Source organism: Oxyura jamaicensis, chromosome 8 (assembly GCF_011077185.1).
Source record: "Oxyura jamaicensis isolate SHBP4307 breed ruddy duck chromosome 8, BPBGC_Ojam_1.0, whole genome shotgun sequence".
NCBI classification, from domain to species: domain Eukaryota; kingdom Metazoa; phylum Chordata; class Aves; order Anseriformes; family Anatidae; genus Oxyura; species Oxyura jamaicensis.
Window position 1 is genome coordinate 6,353,657 of NC_048900.1, and position 21,766 is coordinate 6,375,422.

General features: G+C 37.0%; 1 long non-coding RNA gene across 3 annotated transcripts in view; it reads right to left on the bottom strand.

The window, feature by feature from the left end:
• Positions 1-21,766, bottom strand: part of LOC118170525 — a 170,047-nt gene that overhangs the window by 94,750 nt on the left and 53,531 nt on the right. The window lies entirely within an intron of this gene.

Below are 21,766 nucleotides of genomic sequence, written 5' to 3' on the forward strand. Positions count from 1 at the left end.
AGGCACACGTGGAAGTATTCAAGGGAAGTATTCAGGTTCAGACACAAATATTTGCAACAGGAGTACTTATCCACTTGAAGAACAGAAACATCGTCACGTACATTAGCTGACCATCCTAATTCGAACAGCGCACACTGATTGCTTGCAGAGAACTGATGGTTAAATTCAGGCCGACAAGATACTGCTCCCAAACAACTCTAATGTTCCTCAGATAACCAGTACAAGTTTGCCAAATAATTTTCTGGTCATTAGAAAACACTTTGAGAAGTGACAATAATCTTTAGATGAAGAGAGGAGGAACAATAGTGGGAAAAAAAAGGAGGGGGAGGGGGGGAAGATAAAACCCTGGAGCCCTGGCATTGTCATTTTCACTATGTTTGAGAAGGGTACAGAACCATAAAAAGCGGAAAACCTCATAAGAGCATCAAATTGCCTGGACCTGCAATAATCATTAACCATTTTAACCATAAAATAATGTTACATGCACAAAATAATTATGTCTCTAATTATTTAGTCCCCTTTCTAAAGGAAGCCAAAAGTAAACAAAGTGCATGGCTTAAAGAACATCAATTACTGCTCCAGGTTGTGAGAGTTCTTTAGAGGTCGAGACAACAAGCTGAAACATCCAAGGAACCCAGAGAGGTGTCCTGCCAAAGACAACCGGTTTCCAGGTGGGCCAGTGGGAGAAGAAGATTTGAAAGAGCTGATGCTCTGATGCTTCTGGATGACTTAACAGATTTGAGATGAGCAAAAGCAGAGCAACAAGCATGCTTTCAACACTGGATGAGAGTTTTAACTAGAGAGAGCTGCAGTAAGGAAATCTAAATCTCTGCACTTTTATGAAACAGTGAAGTTCCTTTTTATAGCTAAACATAAATGTAACTGTCATATTACAAACTGCATTTAAATATTAAATACTAAATGATAATTAAAGATACGTTAAAAGGTGGCACACATGTTCATTAATATAACTGCATTAAAGGTCAGGATTTTCATTCCTTCGATGCAAGAGGACTTTTCTGTTCACGTAATAAAAAACTAAAGCGAAAACAACCTGGGTTTTCTTTTCAGACTTACCATATGTTTTTCTAAAATAACAAATTTAACCTTCAAAGATGTGCATGGCATAAAAGAGGCAGTCAACTGGTAGTTTACTTTGCTTTTTATAGCCACATTACTCTTTATTTTCACTGTTTGAGGCCACACATGCTATTTTAAAGTCTGGTGACTCGGGTTTTTTTAGCATAAGCCCTCAGCCCCTCCCTACCTCCTCCCCAAATCCTCAGACTGTCCGGTGACTTAAACAAAGTATTGCTTTTTCTGCGCAAGCGTCTCTCTCCTAAGTCAACAGCTGTATACTGCTCCAAGCACCGCAGCCCAGCCTCTGCCCTGGTGAAGGTAGCTTGTCATTTCCTGTCACAGGATACCCAAGTAAATTACCCTTTTCTTCTAAGAGTCCAGCAAATCATGTTTCAAGAAATGACCATTTGTATTTCCTTTTTGATTTAACATGTTAAAAATAAACACCAGCCATCCCTCTTGCTGAAGCCAGAGCCAGATGAGGATATTATGAGATCAAAAATAAACAGCAAATTATTTCTTCCCCCAGCTATAACGACTTACATTTGAAGTTACAAAAGAAAGCAATCTTTAGGTTAGGGATTTTTAAAGATATGTGCAAAAGTGGAAAAGGGATTTGAAAAAATTGCAGTCAACTATTTCCCCTACTTTTAAGATTTTATGTTAGAGCATGCATTCTTGACTGATAAAAAACAAATGTCTGCAAGAATGCTTAATATAGCTCAGATTTAAGATTTACTAATCCAAAAGGTGTTGAAAGTAAAAGCAGTTAAAGTTACATGCTTTCACACCATGACGTTTTGCCCTGGTGTTCACATGGTTTGAGAGTCAGACGAGGGATTGCCACATACTGTATGGCTTTCACAAACGTGATCTCAGAGATGTTAGAGCCTCAATTTCCATTCAGTGAAATCAAGATAGAAATTGTCCCACTCTCATCTGAGTGACCAACACCCAAAAAAATGAATAAAAAATAGGGCAAACTGTAATAAAATATTTTGTTTGCAAATTAGCTAACTTTTTAATTATCATTTACTATGGCCAGTTTCAAACTAAAAATGCCTTTTTTCAGCCCAAAGACAAATAGGTCACTGTTTTCTAACATTAAATCAGCTATTCTTCAATAGTTTTCTTGACAGTGGTCTGGATACTTCTTGACCCCTCTCACCACCAGTTTGCAGGTGAGCGGGAATGCCAGCTGGGGGGGCAACCACAAGCGCAGGGGGGCGGGCTGGGTGTGCCAGGATGCGGCCTCCCGCTCCACGTGGGCCGGTGCACCCGCATCGACCCAGGGAACACCCTCACCCAGAAAAGACTTCGTACTCAAACAGCTTGCCATGGCGAGCTACGGACTTCACTGCAATATTCCTATCTCTATCTCTGACCACACACATACACCAGCACCTGTTTAGCCTCTAATATGTGAGCAATCCTATTTATTTCCAAAGCTGAGCACAGGCAGATTCCACTTCACTGATTTCTGAACACAGAGAATGTTATGTCTGTCAAGAGAATTCTTCAAACATTTGTGGTTTAAATCAAAGTAAATAGCAATCGTCCACCCAAAATTACAGCTCTTCAATATTTTTCCCAAGGGTTAAAACTAAGAGAAAGTGTTCAAAGTTCTCCCATTTATTAATTCCGATCAATGCTACGAAAATAGTAATACTCACAAATTATTCTTGTCTACCAGGACCCTTACTTTCTAAACTTTATTTTTTACGTCCATTTCACATTGACCATTCACTACACGGGAGGCTCAAACACTGTGGCAAGCCTAAACAAATGGCCATTCCTCCTTCCCTTAAAGCATAAAGCAAAGTATAGAGTCTGCATATCTCCTTCTGTGCTCTTTATTACCTTTTTTGGTGGATAAAAGGGCAGTAAAAGCTCAAAACCCCTCTGCTGTGAACAGCTTCAGCATAACAGCACCAACGTGAAAAGTAAGATGTTTCAAATCAATACAAATGTATACATACATATTAAAACAGAGATGTTTTCCACACTCCCTAATGTACCTCACTAGTTCACCTGCATTTCACTGCTAAGGCTGCTTTAGTCTTTTGGTCAGATGCTGAGGTGTTAACAAGATCTCTCATCGGAAAAAAAAAAAAAAAAAAAAAAAAAAAAAAAAAAAAAAAAAAAAGGACTTTATTAAGTTATTAAGCACACAGACAATTTTCCGAAAGCAAGCAAAAGCATGGCTTTGTCACATGGTGAATGAAGTTAAGGAAATCTGCAAAAGTCCTAAATTCAGACCATGAGTGAGGCTGTGTTTTCCACTTTTACTGGATCTGTCTAGGTCTCATGTGTTGGCTGCTCCATTATCTATCCTGCAACCGCAGTGTTTGGGTTTTAACCACTGTCATGTATAAGAGAGGCTCCTGAACTTGCAGAGACTGCCTTTCTTTGAGGTGACCACGGCCAGGAGCACACACGAGGGAGCGATGCAATGCCCTGAGTACTCACTGCATTTGGTTATGTTTGGTAGTGTTGAGATTTCCTTGGAAAAATCCTTGCTGCAATAGTAAACTCAGTCAGCATAGGAAAACATGATCATCGGTGTTTCGTTTCATTACAAAGTGAAGTGAAAGAAAAGCTTTAGGGTAAAATATAGCTTTTCCATTAAGGACCTATTCCAACTATGAAAACAAAATGATGCTATAAAAACTACAGTGGTTTTTGCTAATTCAATGGCTGTTAATTTACAGTTCAAAAGGTGAGATTCGGAGTTTGAATGTTCTCTTTCCCCAGTGCTCTGTCCCTAACTAATCCCATCAGACAAAACGTCAACCCTACATTATTTTTTCAAAGCTCATAACTTGCCAAAAGAGAACTTTAGTAGTTTTCCGTTTTGATCCAAAGTATAGCGAGGTCAGTAAAAATACTCTCATTAAGTTTAAACAGGCTCTGGCTCAAACATTTGTATGGTAATAACTGCAGAACCAAGGAAGATAGATGTCTTGTGTAAAGCTAGGACTATTTTACATCAGCTTTTACCAGTTATCATGTATGGAAATCAATGACTGGAATACAAACGAAGCATTACAGTATTTACACTGAAGGGACTGATAGCTATTGAAGTTCTTAATTGATCTGATGAGTAGCCTGTGTTTTTGAAATGCAGGAAACCTAAACAGATTAAAATCCTGTTGCAACATATATGCATGAATATGGACTTCAACTCAGAATAACTGCAAACATAGACCCCATTCACAGATGCCTCATATTTCACCTTTATCATTAACTGCACAAAGCCCAAATGTTCCACTTGCAGTTTCTGCCCTTCCAATTAGGAAGGTTAGTTCCAATACGGGTTAATTCACTGAAAGCCATACATTTATTTTGAAAATTAATCCTGATAAAATCATTCTTTATTAGTCGATTTTTAAACTCAGAAGTTCTAGGTGTGATTCAGAGCATTTTTTTAGGTTTGATTTTAAATTCCTTCAAGTGAGAATTTCATGAGAATGTTTTAGTCAAATATAAAACTTGAGGTGGTCTGTAATTTTAAATCATTAAAAATTCCTTTGAATTTAATAAAATCTCACATGTAATTAAGGCAATTCTTGTGCATTACACTTCTTAGAGTTTCATCCTAGTACTGTATGTCCACATTAAGCCAGTTACCCGTGTTGACATGTCAGGTTACTGCAGGTTATTCTTTGCTCATGCATGCAAGTACGTAATTAGTATTTTAAAACTTGCACACACTTTAATCATAAACACATAACATTTACCACACTTGTTTTAAAGCCAAAGAAGCTGGCAATGCAACGTTAATGAATGCCTTCTAGTTTAGCTATAAAGTTCTAAAACTACAGAATGTGCCGTACGATGGCTGCAGAAGCCAGCTAGAGTGAGCAGGAGCTTGGACTACAACTAGTAGCATTTCCCCTAGGCTAATTCACCTGCTGCTAGCTAGGCAGCCACATGCCAGTAAGAATCACTAACACAGGCGCCAGACATTTAAGGTTATAATGCTTCTGCATAAGCACCTCCTGCACTGCCACCAGTCTGCAAAATAAATAAATTAGGACACTTAATGCTAGTCAGATGAAAAAGGCTGTAAAGAAATGGAAAGGCAGGATCAAAATTCTTTAGAACCAAGTCTGACTTCAGAAAGTTACCCACAATTTGCAAAGTGAACTCTCTCTATTTCATGTTTTAAAATGATTGCTAATGGAAAAAACAGCTGCAAGCATGCTCCTCTTGCAAGAGGCACCAGAAAGCATGTGAATACTTGCTCAAAAGCCATCACTCATTGCTGTCCAGATTTCCCTTTCCTGTCATGTGTGTTTTGTATCTCTTTTCCATTTTTCAGGCTTCACACCTTTCCTCTTTACTGCTTTAAGCCCTCAGTGTCCAGGCATTTTCTCCCTAGTCATCATCCTTTTCTACCGGGAGGTTTCCCATTACCTCTGAGGCTCACTTTTTGCACAGACAGCTTCTGTGCAGTTCTCCCCACCCCAGTGTCAGTCAACTGTGCTAAATCCAGACATTCCAGATGCCGCAGATACTTGTCCATTACATTATCTCCCTTCTGCCCATCTGCTAAAATCAAATTTGCTGGATCAGGGACTAAACAAATGCTTCCCCTTCCCTGGCCTCTGGTAGCACTAAGCCAGCTTAGGGTCCATAATAACAGCAGAACTTTGAACTTGGGACTTTCGGTTGGCCTGAAAATGGCCAACACAATGCATTAAATTAAAACCAACAAATGAGCCCTCCTGTCGTATTAAATGCTAACATGCTGTTGAAAAATATTACCAAGATCTCATCAGAGGACTATTTTAGGACCTAAGAAGCCCTACAGCAAAATCAGAACTTGTTAACAAATAGTAGCAGCAAGTATTTATCACTGTAGTTATCTTTATAGTATTCAATAACCACACTCCTATTTTGTATACACACGCACTGCATACCATCTGCTGATGTTTATTTTAATTCACCAGGAAAGGCCTGTGTTTAAGTTGGAATTTAAGTGACAGAATCAGAACAAAAGGAAAAGGGCAGCAGAATAAACTGAATAAATTCCAAATATGACTTGTAAAGGCAGACAATATAAAAGCTATAATCTTAGTTTAATCCCCACACTTTTTAAACACAGTAATTATTAGACATCTGCTGGTAACACAGCCTTGCTATTGGATAACCTTAATTACCCTGTAATATTTCCTGACACTCCCCAAAATATGCCCTATGGATAATAATTCATTCACGGTTCAGCCCCATTATTAGCTACTAATTCAAACAATCAAGACAAAGACAACGAACAGATGACCTTGAACAATTACCCACTCACTGAACAGAATTTATTTCATGCTTTTCAAAGACTTTACTGCTTTCCTGGCTTCGTAAGCAGCACTCAAAAATTAACAGAATGCAAGCAAAAAAAAAAAAAAAAAAAAGCTGCAGAATAGAAGGAGATTTGCTGGGGAACCCCAGCCCTCTTAAACATCATTTGCTTGCATTAACAACATAATGGCTTCTGAAATATATTTCATTTTCTAAGATTAAAAGGAACCTAGATGGAATAGGTGCAAAACCTGATACAAGTGTTTGATTAGATGTGATCTGTAAGATGCTTAATCATCTTCAAGAAATGTCTTGGGAAGCTTAGAATTAAAAAAGAAAGAATAAAATGTGTGTAGGTAAAATGAATGGAACACATGCAACTGTTGCAGAAACATACATCAGTGACTTCAGTGCTGAAGCAGATGACTGTAAATGGCTGAGGCTTCTCTGCAGGCTGCTGAGGAAATATTTCAAGCCATGGATCATGCTTTGTCCTCGTTTGAGTTACCATAACTTGATGCCCTTCTTACTGACTGTGTAGATAAAATCAAGCACAAATGATGGACCGTTATTGCCAAATAAACCTAATCTCTAATGCCTCGGGGTTGATTCCTTGTCTTGTTTATTTTGAGAAATTACTGTTGAAATGAACATGAAAGGCGATACAGCTTTCGCTTTTATTATTATTATCAGTTTTTGTGTATTTTGTCTTCAGATTAAAGATAAGAAGAAGGTACACTGAAGAGTGTAAAAAAGTATATTTTTCCTTTTCCTTTTACCTCAGTTCTTTGTCTCTGAAAGTCTAGGAGACTGTATATCTCCTTTGCTGGAAGTCAAAACATTCAGGTTCAGTTGGAAATAAGACCAGAATTGTTGAACTGCTAGGAAAATAAGGTTGAATAAAATACAAGAAAAAAATAAATTGTAGATGGAAAGTCAAAGTCAAAATGAAGTCAGTTTTCTGAAGTGTTTCTAAGAATGACATTTTCATTGTAGGAATATAGGTAAACACCTGTAAAAGTGAAGAGCGGAAAGAAGATAATGATTAAAATAAAAACATAAAGACAGATGCCACAAAGTTTCTCCATGAAAAAAAATACAGAATTATGATGAAAAAATTAGATTCTAAAACCAAATATTTTATTTATTTGCATGTACTAATTTCAGTGACTTTCAAGATGAGGTTTTTCATGTAAATTTCCCAGGAATTAATTTCCCCATGAAGTTTGGGGCAGGATAATTAGTCCTAGTTCCAGCCCAACAATCAGAAAAGCATCGGTAAAGGGACAACTGTATTTCCCCTTGATCTTAAAAAGTATGCAATCTGCAAGTATAAAGCACTCCAGGCAATGAAGAGTGGAAAAGGTTTTTCTTCTCCAATGCAACCCGTGAAACTGTAATATCTTCAAAGAAAAATATTTTATATCAATATGGTTTACATCCTACTTGAGGCTTCTTGTTGAAGCTACACTCTCAGAGCACACTTTGCTTATCAAGAAAGCCTAATAAAAATTCTAAGATTTAAAAGTCCGAGTCCTAGAAATTATGTATATGGGATGAATTTTCTAGTTCCAAGCTGAGTTTTTGTCATCTCAAATCTATGACACATTTGAAATTTCTCTTTAGGAATGGCATTGCAGTGTTAGCACACCTCCCTAAGATTTTGTACTTTTCTGGAGTGAGTAGGGACTTTATTTGACCTTATCATGCTCCCCTGGAGTTTATTTATGCAGGTTCTCCTATGCATTTTCACCATTCTTTTGAGCTAGAGACGGGGTTTCAAGCTGGGTAGCTCAGAGAAGACACTCATTCCTAAACAAAGAATGACATAATCACCAAAACAACCAACAACAGATGAAGTAGATCCTCTCCCTCATGAAATCCACACTTCAGGGTTAGCCATCTTTTCCAAAGAGAGTTTTGGAAACATTTTCAGTAGCAATAAATTGGATTAAATTTAATATAGGCTCTTCTGGCCTTAAAACTCATAGAATGCATCATTCTTCCTTAGCTTCCCTTCTTCTGGTCACTACATGATCCACAGTCCAACATTTTGGATTTTCATTAGGATGTACATATTTATTTTTGTCTAGAACTTCTCTATTTAGCATATCCATTCCAAGATCGAGATTAGCCTCTAAGGTCATGATCAAGCATATAGGAAACAAATTTCTTATCAAGTCTTTGTAAGAACAGTCTGCTATGATTATGCTTCAAAAATCAGTCATGTAAAATATAGTTAACAAAATATTTTTCTGTGGATAAGCCAACAAAAAAACCTCTTGGCCATGGGTCAGGAATGGCCTTTTCTAATGCATTAATATTCAAATTATTATTTTTGAGGGGAAAGTTTGAAGCACACTTGTTATTAATTTCTATACAGACCAAATTAATGCAACTTGCCTGCAGCTCATGTCCTAGTTCATTCAGAAACTGAAATGTCATGTACAGCAAGATAGTCTTTTCTTCTAATTAATGTGGTCATGAAACAAATGAAACACAATATGCAAATAAGAGCTATGATGATTAAATAAAATGCTGTCCCTCCAGGAACAAAACACTCAAAATAGACTAGATTCATGTAGTTGGTTTTGAAAGGCCCATCTGTTAAAACTGGAAGTATCTTCCTTAAATTGCAACTGGTTACTAATAGGTACTGTTTTTCAGTTAATTCAGAAAAGCTTAAAAGATGAAAATGTTTTGCTAGAGTTCTGGTCCAGAATGAACCGAATATTCTGGGTTTTTGTGTGTTTAATCTTGGATGTTGGGCCAAGCTAAAATTAAATTCATGGGTTTTGTTCACATCTGAAAAGTCTCCTGCAAAGGCAATATGAATTTATATTATTTCTCTTTATGAATGTTACACAGCCAAAAGACATACTAAAGAATATAGAAGTTCATTTTTAATTTATTAATCCTGTTGTGATTGCTACAGAATGTCATAAAGCCCCCACCAAACAACCAACCTTATTTACAAAAAGAAAGGTCCTTACAAAATTATAATTCCAAGCAAAATTACCATTTTGCATGAGTAGTTCCCTTATCATTTAGCATACTTGACCTAATCTCCTGAGCCACACAATAGTGAGAGAGTTTTTCATCATTATTTTAGAAAGTGCCTATCTATGAAATGAAAGAAATAGGGCAGAAAAAAAATCAGATTCACTAACAACAATTCTAATTCAAGCATTTCTTTAGCCAACTAGTTCAGTCCCCTTTCAGACTGGACAAGCTCAAGATGGCTACCAACATCTTCACAGCAGAAATTAGACTTTCCTCCTGGTTACCTGATAGGAGTTTTGACTATTAAATTACAACCGATTTCACCTCTTCTGGGCCCTCCCAGGGTGGGACACCACATCCCATGGCCAGTAATTTCCCGTTCCTCATTAAAGCTTCACGGAAAACAGCTCCTTTACCATGTGACCCTGGAGGTTTTCATACTCTTAAATATTTTCATTTTAGTGATTCCTTTTTAAGATGAAACCAAGACAATGGAAAAGAAGCCCACTTCCTCCAGGAAAGCCAGACCAGCAAGGCACTTGCCTGGCCTATGTGCCAGAACGGTCTGGAATGTATCAGATCTAACAAGACCTAGCATGCAACTTTCTTGGTCATAAGCAGTTTTTCTGAACGCCAAACTGTGCTCTGGATTTATCCTATCTGGATTCAAAGATCACTTCCAATACAACCTCTATCAAAACTGTTATAATCCTATGAAAAGTTTCAATGCCGATCAGTATTTTTCAGTAACAAGTATTTCTAACTAACATGAATTTTGAAATGAGAATACAAAGTTTAAGGCATCTTGCAGAGATACAGAAAGCAGTGTTTTTAAAGCAATAGATGAACCATCATCAGTATAGCCAAAGATGATATTCTGACAGAGTAGACCTTATAGCTGCAGGAGAGCTGTCCAGACCCAGAAAGCACTTTGAGATCAGCAGAAATTCTTTTATTCTCAGCCATAGTGCTAAACAATCAACTCTTCAGAACTACTACAGCCTAATCCACAAAACTCAATGGAAGAGCTGAACTCCAGTTTTTTTTTTAGACAATGTTTTTTCCTGCTTATGTTTTCCCTCTCTTTCCTGGAATCACGACTGTATGCTTTTAACTTCAGTGTAGTCAATTCCTAGTCTATATCTAAGACTTTGACCACAATGGATTTTTCCAATGAAAATAAACAAACCTACTGATTTTTTGCTTCTCCCTGCTTCTTATACCTCCTTCTGCGCTGCCCATTCCTAGTTCCTCCTTTCTTAGCTTAATCTGTACTTTTATGTCTTACAAAATCTATTTGCTATATAATGTATACTCATCACCTTCAGTCCTTATCAACTTTCTATCATCTTACCCTCTTACCCTTATTTTCATACACCGTCTTCAGTGCCCAAATTTGTTTTAGATTGCAAACTAAGGATTTTTATTTTTATTTTTTATTTTTTTTTCTTTCCCCAAAGCAATACTTTAATTCCTTAGCTTTTTTATGAAGCAAAGTATTTGGGTTGTTTGAAATTAGCAAAGACAAAGCTATCATTCATCCCACCTTCTGAATGGTGGATACCTACTTGAACCATACAATTTTCACTTTCTGAAGCTCATTTCCTCAGCTAAGTACCTGAAGCACATTTATAATTTGTATCTTTGGGTTTGCCATAGATGTATTACATCGGAGTGTTTTCTAGTTCTCCATTTTATATGTTTACTGAACATCCATAATTTTAACCTACTGCAGTCTGACTTGAAACAGTTCTTCAAGATGATTTTTGCATCTCTTCACTGCAATATAACCTGCACCAATGCAAGGGACATAAATCATCGTCACATTTCTAATTCATAAATTTTCTATGGGAAATAGAAATTCTAAGTGCACATACGAAGGCATTGTTGGTATAAGGAATGAGTTTTAGCAAAAATGATGGCTTTTCCATTGCTATGTTGCCTACTGACGCTCAAACATTGTCTGGCAACTATCCTCAAGGGCAACTGTCTGGCCAACTTAGCAGTGGGCCCCCTGCCATCGTAACAGATGGGCATCAAGCGTAAGTAGCCATAAGACCATATAAGTGCATTTAGTGTGAAACTTGGGGCATAATTCCCAGCCTTGATCACCATATGGCTTTTCCATACCGAGTTTGTGATAAATGGGATGTGCAGTGCTAACCTAACTTTGAACATGAACAGCATTAATAAAAACAATAATGAAAATAGCTCCCACCATGTGATAAGCAGGCGCTAAATTTGGAGTTAGTGGGAGCAGTAGAAGAACAGGACTATTATAACAAAATCTCCACCATACTTTTATTTCTGCTCAAGGTCCTGCAGGTCCGTGGAGTTTTCCATGACAAACTCAACTTCTGAAAAGCAACGAAATCAGCTCCTTCACTCCCTCCATACTACTTTACAGAGAAAAAGAGCACAGAATTATGAAAGCCAGTGCCCCCAAGAAAAATCTTGAATTGATTCATTTAGTCTTGTAATTGAACTAAATCTATATTTCATAGGGACTCCAAAGTTTTATAAGATAGGCTTGGGATATCACAAAAAATTAATAATAATAATTAAAAAATATAAAATTACCATACCCACATTAATGCTTTTAGTCTGTATTCTTATTGGATATGGGGAACATTCCACACCCCATCTTCACATGTTGTATTGCCACATCTAATCTAATGCTCAAGGAAAAAAGAAAAGCCAGCAGAACCTATAGGGATGTTTGTGGCCACCATCTATTATTCTAAATAATTACAAGTTGTGCATGCCTCAGAGCCTGTGGATTTTAGTAACTGCAACAAACTTTATGTGAGTTTGTTAACAGAAAGGGATGAAAACAAACAATAAATATTGATACAGGGAGTTAGTTCCAGGAAAACAAATCTTTTCTACATTCAGACATGGGTTTTGAGTGCTTTGAGAGATCACTTCTGAGTTTTAGCTATTGTCAACAAAAGGTGCTGTGTGTGACCTTTAAAGAGTGAAAATAATCTAATTTTATCAAGTATTGAGAAAAGTATGAGAACTCTGATGAAACATTCATCTTGATTTAAAAGTTTTAAGCAGTGGGAAATTGTATGAAACAGAATCTATCTTCTTGTGTTCTTACCTTCTCTCTTTATCATACATTACGGCAGAGTTCATGGTTGGTTTACACCAGTTTAAAGCCATGCTAGCAGAAGGAAATGCTCCACCTCTCTCATTGCCAGTCAAATATTTCTCCTGGAAAGGACAATTCTGCCTTTTGGAGATACATGATTTAGAACAGTTTAAAGTATTTATGGGACCATAGATAAAGAGGAAGGCTTAATCTGGTATGCACCAATACAGGTTTTGCTAGAAACAGTTACAGCTGTGCAGCTGTCTCTCTGGGTGCATTTCCTAGATCTGAAATAGCAACACCTTTCATGAATACTAATTTTAATTTACTTGCTTTCCAACAGTGTTCAAATAATCAACTCTGCTGGCATGAGCATTTGCAGAAAGCAAATGTCAAAGTTGCATATGTGAGCTTTTATGGAAACACAATTTAAATCTGGCCCTCCAAGAATTTTGGTCAAAACATTTATCTAATTAGGAAGGGAGATAACTGACAGGCAGTATTTCATCAGAATGCTGAAGTAACCATAATAGAGAATTAAACAGTCACCATACGAAATATTTCTGAATTAACGTCCTATGTGAATAAATGCATTAAATTAATGCCTATTTATATATTAATTACCCTACCAATAGTTTTTTCATATACAGTTACATATGATTAGACCCCATTATGTCAATTTTCTCTTTTAAGAAGATCGGTTCTTTTCATTTCTTTTTAACTATTAACATATAAAGTCTGAAACTGACTCTGTTTAAGGAGTCATGGGGGTCACCAGGCAACAGTAAATAGTATGCTTTTTTGCAGTCCTCTGCATCAAATTGAGGCTTCAAATTCCCAGTCAGTAGTTGAACAGGTGAAAGGCAAACCAATCATACTATTAGAACACATGCTAGTCTGCATCTGAGCATGTAAAAGATCTTTGAAAATACAGAACCCACCATAAGTACTAGGAGATCACATTCACAACAGACAGAATGTCTTTTTGCTTCAATTGTGTCTCTGTTGAGAAATGAGTCTAAAAATTGCACAGCTTCCTGTTCATTATCTTTCAGAAACTTCCAGGTCCGATTCACTCAGCTTATCTGAGAAATATTTTTTCTTAGTTTTCAGCCCTGCAAAACTGACCTTAAAGATAAGAGTCAAAACATGGGCTCCTTTTGATGAGTTCAGTTTTGAACAGAGCACTGAAAGTCATGGGTGGAGCCACCACTACTCCCCTTTCACAATACAAATAACTCCATAATCCGTCCATCACGAAGATTTAAATATACCAAATTTGTAATGCAGGAAGAACAAAAGAAAAAGGACTTTGGTAAGATGAAACTAGGCATGAGTGAAGTAAAAATGAACAACTAAAATGTTCTAATGGGCCTTTATCTTCCTCGAAAAACAAAAATACTGTACTTCTGATAAAGCTGCGGTTACAAACGTTACCTCCTTAGGTTGGGAATGGACACACATTTTTACAACTAACCTGCAGAACACATTGTCACATTGGTGATGAAGAATTTCACATATTAATGGCTTGGATATTTACTGGGATACTGAAATTAAAGAGCCTCTACAAGAAGAAGAAATGCTGATCGACCCACTGCTTTGTGCAGCAAATCACAAACATGGGAGAGGGCAGGGCTATGCATATATTTCCCCAGCGGCCAGCTCACTGAAGAAGTTTCTGATGCTGGCAATTATAAAAGGAAAGAAAGGCAGATGCTGCTTCGCTACATTTACATGGTTTAGGTTTCTTCACATTCCTTGCTTAGCTGAGGTATAGTACAGAGCAACCCAGGTGGGACATGGCTCTCCTGCAAGCTGCGGGTTATCTGCACAGTGGCACAGCATGCAGGCAGTCCTCCAACACCCCACTGGCTTCTGGGGTCCAAATCAGAATAAAAGTCCTGACCTACACCATTAGTAAATTATGAGGTTATTTGTGCATCTTGAAAGGAAATCAATTCTGTTTTCCAGCAGGTACATTCAGAATATTAGCCACATTTTTAGAATTAAGAAGCAACCGATCCTTTTAGAGAAAGCAATACATCTTTGGTTGAAATTGCATTCTATTCGAAGCTATTAGAAACACATTTAAAAAGCTGCGGTCATTGAAAAAGCCTCAAAAATGCCTTATTTCTGCTTGTGTCTGCTGGTATGGTTTCGATTCTCGTCAGCCAAAACAGACATGCTTTGTGATTTAAGCTTGCAGCTGCTGGGACCCAGTCAACGGCCCAGCTAATGCTCCCTGGGCTCCTCCTCAGTCAGCTCTCACCCACGGGCAGGTCCCTGGAGCACCGTGTGCCTGTCCCTGTGCAGCCGGGAGATGCGGAGCGTTGGGGCCCATGGAGGCCATGCTTGCCTGGCCGATGGCAGCGTGGGGCCAGGGGCCACCTGCCCACTGGCACTGGGCACACGCAGCAGCACGGCCTCCTCCTAGGCATGCCGACACCTAAAACGCTGCAGGTTGCCACCTCACCTCACAGGTCTGCTGACACAAGACTCAATTCAACCTTCGTCAATCTTTGCAAGCCCAAAGAGAGTATGCAGTGGAAAGAAGAAGGGGATTCTGGTGGGTAGGTGTCTTACAACAGTATTCTTCTCAGGTCACAGTTTATATAGAGTCCTCAATTACTTTGTGCTCATAGTCGTTAAAAACAGGAATTAAGTTTTCTAAAGCACTTTTGAAAAGCAGTTTAAGAAAAATGTTTCTTAAATAAACTTGCAATATTTTAAAATGTACCCAGATTTTCCTCTAATAACTCTTGCTGTCAACTGTTAGCATTAAGGACACTGCGTTCAGAAGTGAATGGCAAAAAAATAAGCTTTTAAAACTATTTCTATTTCAGTTCAGCTTGCTCCTAAAATATTTTATTTTCCAGTGTATTGGTCATTCGCTCAACACTGACAACAGGACAGTGCAGTGCCCCTTTCAGGTTCCACTTTTATAGTCCATAGAATCTTTGTGTTTAATCTTTTGTTAGACCCTCAAGTTCTTTGATGCATGCACATTATTTTCTAGTGATTGCCACCACATGAAAAGGGTGTTAATCCTCCACTAATTAACAACTTGTTGAGGTCAACAGGGGTCAGCACTTTACATTTTTGGATTTAGTGAATTTTTAGTTCATTGGAACCTCACGTTCTCATCAGTGCAGCTATTCCATTCTTTTCTTGATGTAGTTTGTTCCATCGACATACTAGCATCCTTTTATGCTTTCTGTCCACTGAGAATATACTTAAAGCAACTTCCTTTTGGTTTGACATGGGATAGAGTTTGCTTTTAATTTTTGAGTCTCTATACCATCTAGTCTACAACTGCTTTGTTTGCAAAGCGTATTGCTTCATGCAGTTTAGGTGTTTTGTCTAGTTGGGGAATGGACTTTATGGTACTTCTGATAGTCATACTACATGTTTCATTGCATGCAGCATTATTCAATGCAAATACAGTACAATACTTCCACAAAATCATTAACAGGTATCTGAACAGATATAAAAGATGTAAAAATCAGAATTTTTCCTTTTTATTGGGATTTTTTTTTTTTTTTTTTTTGGAGAAAGGTATGCTTCCCATACACTTCTATTTATTCAGTAAAGCATATAAATATTTCTCCATTACCCTATTAATCTGAAAACTAACTTCATTTACTTCAGACAATTTTAATTTTTCATCTTTACTTTTGCCAAGTGCAATGATTTACATAGTTGAGATTCTGTTAAGCAAGAACTGATTTTTTCTTTTCACCTGACACTGAGGATTTTAAAAAAAGTTTCTTTCTTTCTGCAGAAGAATGATAGGCAATGAAAATATTCTTATCTAAGCAAAACTAACAAGATATACCTTCTTTTTCCACAGCATCTCAGTGAATCCTGCTTTTTTTCTAAATGAAGACATGACAATCAGAGTACTAATCACACTGCCAAATCTGTGTATTTTCTTAAAAAGCTTCTGAAATTTGAAGAAAAGTAGATAGCAAGATAGTAAATGTTGTTTTGCATTCAGTTCCCACAAACTGGAAAAGGTGCATGAGAAAAGGTTTCACAAAAACAAAGCAACAACAACAACAACACCTTTGATTATGGAGAATGGGGAGAGAGACAGCAAAATGAAGAAAATAATGGAAGGGCATCAAAGCAGTCCTTATACATATAGTAATTAAGAAACAGGTCTAGCCTTACTCATCCTGCCAGTGAGTTCCACAGTTTAATTACACCATGTGTGTAAAAGCACTTTCTTTCCTGAAAAAAAATATATTGATTTTTCTACCTTCAGATTTGGTTGAAGACCTCTCTCATCCCTTGTGTGAGAGACAGTCATGACAGACAATCCCAATCCCTCTCCTCTGCAAGCTTCAGTACTTCACGATTTTTTTATTTTTTTTTTCCTCATGGCCCATTTTAATTCTTCTGCCTTCGTAAATAATTCATCCTAATCTTTGCAGTTTCCTTAACCCAAGCCCCATACATTTACTTCACTGTTTTCATCACCATTCAAACACCCATATTTCTAAAATACTCTTACGAGGATGAGGAAATTCACTTTGAAAACTCTGGCTTTCAGTCTAACTGAAAATTGAAAAACTGAAAACAAACAAAAATCAAAACAAAAAAGACCCCAAAACACAAAAACCAGACACTTTGGCTGTCACTTGTAATTATAATTCCTTCAAAAATTCTTTGAAAAATACAAACCCACCTACAAGTGAAGTGCTGCACGCATATGTAGACACTCTGACTCATTACATGTTATGTAAACGGTATCTCACAGACAGCGTGCTATAGATGATAGACCATTAAGACAGTTTACAACAGGAAGTGAGGGATCTTACCCTTTTAAATCTTGATTAAAGGAAAAATTAATTGTATAAATTGCTTGTTTTAAAATGATTTTGTTATCTTAAGCTCAGTAAAATCTTAGCACAACAGAGGTGATTCATGATCCAGGACATGCCTATGTTTTTGGACAAACGAAATACCTCCAGGGTACTGAAGCTCTGCGGCTCTTACTCAGCCATTTGAACAGGGGGAGGAGGAAGGTTACAGAGCGCACGCCTTCAGCTCCTGTTAAAACAAGGCACTGATTTTTTCCATAATTGTATTTGAATGGTTATTTTGACTGTTCAGAAGAAGCAAGTTTTGATTCCGTTTATGCAGTTATACATTAAAATCAAAATAGTTGGAGAGAGTGCTTGTCTTTTTCTTTTCAGTATTCTCTTTTTAGAACCCTATTAAAGTATTTCCCATTTTTATTAGATTATTAACATCATTTTATTCCTTCTGCTATTCATTTATAGTAATAGATTTTTATGCAGATAAATTAGTCATTCACTTGAAAGTCTATTCTTTCTCTAGCCTATTAACCAAGCAAGGAATTTCAGTGTAAATATTGGCATTAAAACAGTGCTGCTGTTTTAGCATTTGAAGAAGTTTCATTACTTAAGGAACTAAAGTATTTAGATAAAGTTAAATTAGGCCACAAGAAAATACTTTTTTTTTTTTTTAAAAAAAAAAAAAAAGAAGACGATGACCTAAATGGTGAATTGTGACAGCAGCCAAGTAAATAACTTAACAAGAAAAAGCTTTGCAGAATATTGATTTAATGCATCACTTAAGCAACAGAATATCTCAGACCCACATTATCCATGCTCTATTTCCCTGTACCTTGGACAGTTTATCTATTCACCTCTCTCAAAGGAACAAGCACATATTTCTACATGAATTGTTTGTCTGTGATGCACAGTTTTTAACGGTATGATAAAAATAATTTTCAGTATAAATCTGTTTTTGTGAAAGATACTAATAGAAATTTTAGAATTCTGGAATTGAAAAGCTACAGAATTTTAACCTATATCTCATATACAATATGTTTCATTATTACACTGAACAAGTGTCTCTGCAAAATAAGTATTTTCACTATGGCACAGGACTGTAAATTGCATTTTAACATCATTTTACAGAATTTCCAAAAATAAAATATAAAAATAAATAGCAATAATGGATTGAAAAAAAAAAAAAAAGATACAGAGTTACAGTGATTTTAAATTACAACTTGAAGCATTACTTAGAACAAAGACTGGAAAGGTAGCACAGTCTGACAGAGGGACAGAAAGCAGCAGAATGTACTAGTGCTCATTTTGTATTTGTTTTAAGGGAGAGATGAAATATTTATTTTTATTTTGTGTGTGTTTGTGTTTTGTTTGTTTGTTTAAAACAGACTGTTTTTTTTACCCACAGTGAAATTTGGTGCTCTAAAAGCTTATTTCAGCCCAAATTAGCCTTTATCAACATTATGCCATTTAAAACACATGAATGACAGCTCGGCGGCTAGAGGGGCACCTGTTCTGAATTGGGAAATTTCCTCAGCGTGGCGGCACTGGCCGACCCCATCTCCCCAGCTGCCACGTCAGGTTCTGCACGTAGGCATGGCTCTTTTCACAGCATACGTTTAAACAGTTCTACCAAAGTTCTGCGTCAAGAAGGAACATTATGAATGAGGCCCCTTCCTAGATGCCTGTCCTCAGGAAGTATATAAAGGGTCTTTAATCTGGTGGTTTTGGTTTTCCCTGATTAAGCACTCAATTTTATGGAAAATAGGCTAAGAAGCTGGAGTTGCTCAGCAGGTGGTACAGGAATTGCACATGGTAACAGCAGCCCAAAGGAAACTATGATTTTTACTGCATTTTCAAAAAATACAAACAGTCAGGACATCATCCCCATAAGAGAGCTTAAATCACTGTCTATTCATGACATCCTTAGTAATTTTCACCCAGTGTCAAAGATGTCTCACTGGAGACCAGCAAAGAATATGGAGGCAAATTCAGTACTGATAAAATGAACCACCGCTACTTTAAACTCCTGTTTAGCAATACCCATTTCACCAGTAGAAAATGGTATCAAATGTTCAGGTCTCTTCTCAGTCTTAGGGGAGGTGGCCACAAAGTCTCACTGATCCTCCCTGCCACACTGGTAAATAGCTCTTGAGCTATTTGTAGTCTTCCCTTTGTAATATCTGCAAAACAGATTTAAAAGAATTACAGAAGTTACCTCCTGGCCAGTTTTATTTATCTTTTACAGCTAAAGGATTCTCTAAAAGCATCTTTGGAGCCTATTTGACCACCCTTGGCGATCTCTCCAGCTGAGCAAGGCAGTGAATAGGACTCATCTGTTCACCTCATGTTGATTTGTCGTCTGACATCTGTGTCAGAGCAACACCCTGCAAGAGCAGATACTTTGATGCCACTGCAGCTTTATCTCTGTCAGAACTAGAGCTGGGTGGACTATTTACTGTGAATAATTTATTCAGTAGATTCCACCCTTTCTTCAGTTTAAGAGCTCTCCATACATGTCCTAATTAAAAGAAATAATTGGCTTATTACTCAAGCACTTCATTCTTACTTGTTCCCTTTGTCCAGAGGTGTCCTGAAAAAAAGGCAGGGGTGAAATCCTGATGCCACTTAAGACTCTGTAACCCACTCCCCTCCTTGATTTTACCAAGGTCAGGATCTCAGCCAAGGTCCCTCAAGCAAGAAACCTCTGGTTTAGATTGTGATATGCCGAAAACAAGGTCCATAATTAAACAGTGGGAAGGAAAAGGAGAAACCGAGCAAGAGGGGTAGTGTTAGGATATTCAGATACCACCATGAAGACTCTAAAAAAAAATGATAGAAAAACATTACTTAAACTATGAGGGCATTTAGGAGGGCTCGGAATAGGACTATTTCCCTACAAGGATTAGACAAATATGTGAACATCCTTTGGTGACTACAATTATTTGAACAAGTGCGATTTGCATTGATCCTCCCCTAACCCAACCACTTTCCTCCCCTGTGTCTCCACGTTGTCCTTTACCCAAGATCAAAATCCTCTTGCTGAAGGAATTCTTTGGTCTTTAGCATATAAGAAATTTGTTAATCAATATAGAATATGTAATCCAATATATAATTAAAGACAGAATGCCATTACTAAGTAGCAGTTCTATTCAACTATACGATAATCTATTTTTGAAAGCATTTCTACCCTGAATGCACATAGCAAGGATCAGTGCCTTAAGGCAGTAAAGTATTGAGGTCTATTCTCTGAAATGTCTGGTGTTTTGCTAGCAATTTCAAACTCCTCTGTTCTTCAACATTCAGTCACTAAACTATGCTGCTTAAATTATTAAACCCTTTTAATTTAAATTTTCATAAGCTACCAGAGGAAAAACGCACATCCTTAAAGTCACAGGTCTGGCTTCTTGCAAGGAAAACTACAGTATCAGTACCGCCTTTATGCAGTATTAACCTCCCTTAAGGGAAAAAAAAAAAAATCATCAAGGAGTAAAATGTGGAGGGCAGATGGTTAAAAAAAAATCCTTTTGATACTATCTTGGTTTAGGACCACCCAAAACTGGAACACAAGTGGGGCAAACTACCTACTGTCTTAATCCCTAAGAGACAGAAATATCAGACAAGAATAACAAATCCCAAAATGGGAAATCTTTTCAGATAAAATTATTTAAAAATATATATATATCAGCTTCAAGCTTTTTATGTTGGCCCCCAAATAATCCATTATTTTGGAACAAGATTTAATATATTTTAACTGTAATATCTTTTTACTGAAAAAAAAAAAAATGCAATTGCATATGACTTGTTTCCCTGCAATGCTTTAATTTCACCAACAATACTGCACTTCTGTTGCAGACAGTGCTGCAGGTGCTGGGACAATGGAGTTAATGCTCTATTTAATTTTGTTACATATAGTGTGAAATACTTAAACATTCATCTATTTCCTCTGTGAAAAGAGAGATGATTTATCCCAGGGAAAGGATCTATTAAATAAAAAATTACAAAATTAGACCACATATAACTTTTACAGCAAAAGACTTCAATGTTTTAAATGTGCGCTGGTAAGTAGCATCATTCTTCACTGGCACAAAATGTTGATACATTTCAGATTTTGAAGCCGGGAGAACATCTTACAACAGAAAGAACTGAGAATATGAAGTGCCAGGTGCAGACCTCTATAATAAAGTGGCAGTTTGATACATAATGTATAAAGTTTATACCTTTATATATAATTGTGGGGTATGTGCGGATCAAAGAACTTACTTGAAACCAAAATGAGCTACAATACCCCATTAGAGTAGTCTGAAAAAAGATCCCTTATGGTCAACAAGTCAGACTGCCCCCTTCAAAGTCCTTCATTCTTCTGTGAAAACTGGGCCAGCTGAGCTTCGTGCTCAGATATTATGGAGAAGAGAATCTGATTGTACTGAAAGGACTTATGGAAATAACTGTGTGGAGAAAATGGACT